Below are 6,987 nucleotides of genomic sequence, written 5' to 3'. Positions count from 1 at the left end.
CGCTTCCTGCGCACGCTCCCTCTTTGCCCACGCGCGCTCCCTGAGCCCCATCCTTGCTCAGGCCCGCGCATGCCCCTCCCTCCCACCAGCGCGTGCCCACACGGCCCGCGCGCACGCGCACTCTGCCCTCCCTCTGCCCGGCGCGCGCTAGCTCGCTGGCCCCGGGCGTGCGGTGGGCGGGGCGCCGCGCTGACGTTGCTCGGGATGCGGGCAGGTTCCGCCGCCGCCGCCGCCTCAGCCTCAGCCTCCGCTGCCTCAGCCTCGCCTGCCATCGGGGTTTGTATGAAAACACCGGGCGGCGGGCGGCGAGGAGTCCGCCGTTCTTCCAGAGAGCAGCCGCTGGCGCTGCCGACGCCGAGCCGGGTGCTGCGGCTCTGCTCAGTCCTTGCCAGCGCCCCGTCCTGAGCCGGTGAGCGCCCCGCCACCGTCCGTGCGTCCGGGCCGGCCCCCTCTCGGCTGCGGCTTTCCCGCCCGCTGCCCTCCGCTCTCTCCCGGCCGCGGCAGAAGCGGGAAGGAGTGACCCCGGGCCCGCCGCGGTCTGCGTTCTGGGACCCCGCCGCCCCTCACCTGACAGGTTGTGTAACGCGTGTCTCTCGGGGCGAGTGGACCCGAGCTGGAGGGAAGCCCTTGATGGCTAGGGGCTTTGGCTGGTTTTTGGAAAACGCCCCACCCCGCCCCCACCTGCGGGCACTCGGTGGCCCCCGCCTCAATCCCAGGCGGAGGGTCGCCGACGCAGTTTTCGGGCAGAGGCAGCCCCGGTGCCCTGCCCTTTCTCTGGGGCCGGGAGCGGCGGTCGCCGCGTTGCAGCGCGGAGCAGAGCCGAGGGGCGGCGGGCCGGGGGCGGGCGCGCGCCCTGCCTCCCCACCCACCCTGGCACCCACCGTCTAGGTGCGCCTTGCTTTGCAGTGGGGTTGGTGTTGTGTGATTTCGGCGGTGGCTAGGTTTGCTTCCTTTCACGGGGTGGTTTGGCCTGAAGTGTGTTCTCTGTTTACAACTTGTCGCCTTTTGGGTTTGGTTTGAACCTGAATCAGATCGCCCTAGATGACAGTGCAGAGTTTCCTTACAGCCTGCCTTCCTGAGTTGCGGGCTCTTCATTGCAAGTATTCAAGGACTTCTGCAACCCCCGCGCAAAGGCTTGTCTCTACTGTTGTTTTCCGCTTGTGCCGGTTAAGCCTCTTATTAGTACTAGTGCAGTTTTGAATCGGTTGGTTTCCTGGGCATTTACCCATTTTACAGTGGAGTTTTTATACACCTTAGCATAATCGATATGAGTGTTGATAATTTCAAGGCCATTTCTTGTTTTAACATGGCTTGCTCAATTCAGAGCTTGAAGGTCCAGCGCTGCTGATGACCTAATGTGTTGTAACACTTACCGGATTTTTTTTTTTTTTTTTGGCAATGTTAATTCCTTGTGGGTGTTTTGTTTTTCTTTAGGTGTTGAAAATTGTGGCAGTGTTTAATTATAATGCATGACAGTTTGCAGTGAGAAAGGACATAAACAGTCTTCTTGATCACTCATTTTCACTTTTATGTCCATGTTGTAATCTTTATGTAAATCGAGTTCTATCACTTTCTTTAGTAACCTCTGAATTCTTCTTATAAATTGTCTTTTTTCCTGAGAAAACTAGAAAGTTATTTTTGTAATAGTGTAGTGGAATGTTTTCAGTTCAGTAAGCTGAAAAGTAGTAGTTTATTTAAGGCACTTTAAATAGTACCTATTTCAAAACATGTGCCAAATACTAATCAAAACCAAACAAAACCCCGGGAGATGTGTAAGTATTTACTATAATTGCTGTCATTAGTCCTGTAATTGCTGTGAGATAGCCATGTCTTATCTACTGCTTATTTTCTCATTGTGATATGATTTCTTTAGTTTCCCATTCCACCTGGCTTGAGTTAGGTTCTGCAGTGAAGCTATAGATTCATTTTTAATGACCTCAAAACTCTGCCTTAATCGCTTCTACACTTAGCACTGCAGTCTTACCCTGAACTTTGAAATGAAGGGGATGGACTTGGAGTTCCTCTGCAGAATATTTAAGTGTTTTAATGTAATTTAAGCTTTTGTAGAAGCAATTTTTATGAAGCTTTCCCCGTTGACTTGCATTGAAGCATTATTCTCTTTGAAACAGATTAGTTAGACTATTATATAATAATGTTTTTTTTTTTTTTTTTTTTTTTTTTTTTTTTTATCTCCAACAGCAGAGGGAAAAGAGATCGAAGACTTTTGAAATTATCTAATTTGTATTAGGTTCTACATTTTGGAGTTTTCACTAAATCTCCACAGTGTTCACCTTCCAAAATGTACTCTTGCTTAAGGTTCTTTGGTACCTGGAAGTTGAACAGTCTATCAGTAGTTATGGATGAAACTGTCAGAGAGCTCTCTGCAAGTTGGGAGCCTTCCTTAGGTGGTGGCTCTTGATGTGAATGACAGAAGTTGTTTAGAGTGAACGCGGAATTTTAAATTTTTATCTTTTGTTCTTGGTTACTGTGCCTTTGTACTGTAGTGTAGAGCCTAGGAAGTTGGGCTTCATAGCCACCCTGGCTGGGTTTGAAGCCTGGCTTTGCTTGAGGCAAGTTATTTATCCTCTTGTGCTTCAGTCTTCTCAGTTCCAAAAAGGGAGTAATAATGGTTATGCCCTGAAGATCTTGAATATTAAATGCACATAAAGTGCTTAGCGCACAGTGCCTGGCATGTAGTAATCTTTCAGTAAATATTACTGCTATTGCTTTTCCTCACTCTTCCAAGGGGTCTAGTAAGCTGAAGAAGGACTTAAGGTTGATGGAGCATTATTACTGTAGAATAATTCCATGGTGACCCATTGGCTCCTTTGGGGCTAAATAAGAACTTAGTCTCACTATCTTGCCTTGGAAGCATGTAATTTAGTTTTAAATAGAACAGCTAGACCCTGAGCTGCATGCCCTGCGATGCTGCTGGAGAGGTGCTGAAGTATCCCTGTTTGTCCCTTCTGACGGAACCTTGGATTGTCTCCCTCTTGGTGGTCATGACTGCTATTTTAATCACCTGTTTTTGACTTTGTGATGGTGTGTTTCTGTGACTGTGTGTTTTCTGTGACTGTGATGTGCTGCTATCAAAAATGTTATCTAACTATTAATAGGTATATATGAGTTTATCTGATCAAGATATTGCATGATGTTTCCAGGACATACAAAATCACTTTTATCTGTGCATTCTTTTATTTTCTTCTTTATTGGTGTTAGAGAGTGAGGTTGGTTTTGATTTGACATTGTATTCCTTTTCAGCTTTCATGTAATTTTTCTAGGAAGGTTTTTTTTTTTTTAAATTAATGATTTTATGTACTTAACTGTTCTTTGTTTGCAAGGATCTGATATTAATACTCAGTTCTTTAAATCAGTTGTTTTCAAACTTTTGATTTCAGACCCTTTTCCATTCTTAAGAGTTACTGAGCAACCCAAAGAGCTTTTGTGGATTATGCCTGTAGTTATTGTCTTATAATTAAAAAGATATGTATAACTTTTATTAATTTACTTATATATGACAGTAATTTGTTAATGTAAACATTTTTATTGAAAATAAGTATTTTCAAAATAGATAAGGCAGTGAGAAGAGCAGTTTTGTTTTACTTTTTTCTCTAATGTCTAGTTTAATAGGAACATCTGGATTCTTCTGTCTACTGCATTTAGTCTTTTGCAGTGTTTTTTGGTTTGAAGTATATAGAAAGACAAATCCTACCTTACATAGCTAATGGCTGTAAAAGAGAGGGAGGCATTTTAATAGCCTTTTCAGATAATAATGGATTTTCTTGTTTGGTACAACATCACAGCTCAACATGTGTTGGTTTTTTAGTTATTTGCAGTGTGGAATCTGAGATCATGTCAATGGACTTTTTTCATAGTGTTTCATTAAAATCGACTGGTCTGAACTTTGAATGGATCTTACATAACTATGCCTGAATTTGTAGCATCATGCTGTGGTCCTTTTTAAGTATTGGCTCAGTTATGCAGATCTTCCAAATGTTGACACATTTCCTATGTTATTAAAAAATCACATTTGTTAATATTACCACTTATCAGAAACAAATTATTGGGAAGCTGTCCAGGCCATGATATGACTGATGGTGGATACGAGTTTTCCAGAAATTTGATTTTTGCTTGAAAGTGCAGATTTTATCATTGGCAAGAAATATGACTGCCAGTTGTTTCCTAGAAGTGACAAGCAGATTTTGTTAATCTCTGAGAGAACCTCTGCCAAAATACGTAAGTGTGAATAATCGTAGTCATTCTTTCAAGTAAAAATGGTGTTTCATGAAAAAAAGAGACTAGTGTCAGCCCTTAGTTCAGTCACGCAAGTACTTTACCTTGAGACAGCCATCAACTATTGTAATTCAGTATGTGGACAGAAATGCTTTATGTGTACTTAACATTTTGTCACATAGAGTATTTAAAAAGATGTAAAGGTATATATTCAAGGGCTGAGAATATAAAATTAATCTTTACTGTTTTTTTTTTTGGAAATATTTTATTTATTTGAGAGAGAGCAAGAGAGAGAGAGAGAGAGTGAGCATGCACTCACAAGCAGGGGGAGGGACAGAGAGAGAGAGAGAAGCAGACACTCCAACTAGTAGGGAGCCCAACATCAGGCTGGATTCCAGGATCCTGGGATCATGATCTGAGCTGAAGGGTTGCTTAACCAACTGAGCCACTCAGGTGCCCCTTGAAGGACATTCTTAAGTGAAAAGGCTTTTTTTTTTTTTTTTTTAAATAGCAACTGTTACTTGATGTTGAAAAATATAATGACTAATAGTGCAGTTTGTTGCCAGTACCATAAGTTGTTCCAAGATGCCAGAAATGTTATACATCATTGCTTTTGTACCATTAGTATACAGTTAAAAAGTTTAATGATATTTTAGTGTTACTATGAAAATAGTATTGACGTTGTGGACCCCCTGAAAAGGTATCAGGTGCCGAGGGGACTATGGACCACATTTTGAGGACTTCTGGTATAAATCAGTTGATTCTTACCAAACCTTGATAAGGAAGGGAAGTGGTGGTGACAATCACTAGTCTGTTTTTGCTTCAGACTTTTGGTCCCCAGTAAAGGCTGTATTCATTTTTTTTTTTTTTTTTTTTACAGGCCCAATAGAGGTTATTCACAGGAAGTTTAGGGTTCTTGAGATTTCTTTTGGTCAGGTGCTGATACGGGGGAACTATAGTATTAGTATTATATACTAGTATAGTAGAACTACAGTACTAGTAGTCGAAATTAGATTATCTAAAAACAAAAAGATTTGGGATTTATGATCCACACATATGTTCAAATCTAATATGGGGGGGTTGCATATTAGACAAATAGTGAAGGCACAGTGTGAAAATCTCAACTGATACTGAGCTCTTAAGCTAAAATAAGCATTTTAGCTTCCCTTCTTAATCTCTGTTCATTTCTTACCTAATTCATGCTGAGGATGAACCATCCTAAGAAGAGGTACCCAGCACTTGCTGTCCTTGCCTCACATCCTACCTTAGGGAGAAAATGATTTAAGATTATGAAGATTCGGGACGCCTGCGTGGCTCAGTTGGTTAAGCAGCTGCCTTCGGCTCAGGTCATGATCCCAGGGTCCTGGGATCGAGTCCCACATTGGGCTCCTTGCTTGGCAGGGAGCCTGCTTCTCCCTCTGCCTCTGCCTGCCTCTCTGTCTGCCTGTGCTTGCTCGCTCTCTCTCCCTCTGTCTCTGACAAATAAATAAAATCTTAAAAAAAAAAAAAAGATTACGAAGATTCTAAGGGTATAGGTAACATGGGGAATAAAAGTAATAAGGTTTGTGAGGATTTATGATGCAATAACGGTAATAAAAGTGTGAACACTGCCTACATATAATGAGTTTAATGAATTGAAAAGGATACTACTTTTGATGGGAATTCTCCAGATTTATTAATTTGTTGTAGGCACAGTTTCTAGTTGCATGTAGGTAGAAGTGATAATGGGTAATGCAAGATAGCAAACCTCTGTGATGAGCTTCTCTCCTATTTGCAAAGTAAGAGAATTTGACTCCCAGATGATCTTTGAAGCTTCCTACAACTCTAGAAGTCTGGATTTTTTTCTTTGCCTGTTGAGAATGTCTTTTTCATTTGTTAATTCTGTTTTACCAATTATAATTTGTGTTTTCATTTGAAACTTATTTTTCCCAATTCTTAACATTGATTTATATTCATATTTTTGGTTCATATTTTGATTTTTAAAAATTTACTTTAAAAATTATGGCTGTATATATAATATAAAAATTATCATTTAAACATTTTTAAGTGTTTAGTTTATTAGCATTAAGATGGTTGTGCAACCATCACACTGTCCATCTTCAGATCTTTTTGTCTTGTGGAACTGAAACTTTGTATCCATTAAGCAATAACTCCTCATTTTCTTCTTCCTGTAGCCCCTGACAATCACCATTCTACTTTCTGTCTTTATGAATTTGATGGCTTTAAGTACCTTTTATGAGTAGAATCATAGTATTTGCCCTTTTGTGACTGGCTGTTTCATTTAGCATTGTCTTCAAGATTCATCAGAATTTCTTTCTTTTTAGGGCTGAATAATGTTCCATTGTTTGTATATACCACTTCATCTGTCATTGCACCCTTGGGCTGTTTCAGTAACCTTTGGCCATTGTGACTAACCCTGCTTTGTACATGGGTGTACAAATACTTCTTCAAGACCCTGCTTTCAGTTCTTTTGGGTACATATTCAGAAGTGGAATTGCTGGGTCATATGGTAATTCTATTTTAAGTTCCTGTGTCACAACCCTACTCTTTGCATAGCAGCTGCACCATTTTACATTCATACCAACAGTGTATGAGGGTTCCAGTTTCTCCACATCCTTGTAAACATTTGTTTTCTGTGTGATTGGTCTTTCTCTTGGGCGGGGACTGGGTGGGAGGTGGGGTGGTTTGTGCAGTCATTCTAATGGGTGTGACGTGGTAGGTATCACATGGTGGTTTTGATTTGCTTTCATGCTG

General features: G+C 41.5%; 1 protein-coding gene across 4 annotated transcripts in view; it reads left to right on the top strand.

The window, feature by feature from the left end:
• The first annotated feature begins 223 nt into the window (after nt 1-223).
• Nucleotides 224-6,987, top strand: part of AGTPBP1 (ATP/GTP binding carboxypeptidase 1) — a 159,665-nt gene continuing 152,901 nt past the window's right edge. For 3 of the 4 annotated variants that reach the window (XM_045086080.1, XM_045086082.1, XM_045086083.1), the window contains exon 1: nt 224-409. The gene's annotated coding sequence lies outside the window, so the exon portion shown is untranslated. Of the gene's footprint in view, nt 410-449; nt 575-6,987 lie in introns of those variants that run through there. The other variant, XM_045086081.1, reaches the window with a different exon arrangement.

The sequence above is a fragment of the Mustela putorius genome, unplaced genomic scaffold (assembly GCF_011764305.1).
Source record: "Mustela putorius furo isolate JIRA1106 unplaced genomic scaffold, ASM1176430v1.1 tig00000876_pilon_pilon_pilon, whole genome shotgun sequence".
Taxonomy (NCBI): domain Eukaryota; kingdom Metazoa; phylum Chordata; class Mammalia; order Carnivora; family Mustelidae; genus Mustela; species Mustela putorius.
The sequence above is the reverse complement of the archived record's forward strand: the minus strand, read 5'-3'. Positions and strand labels throughout refer to the sequence as shown.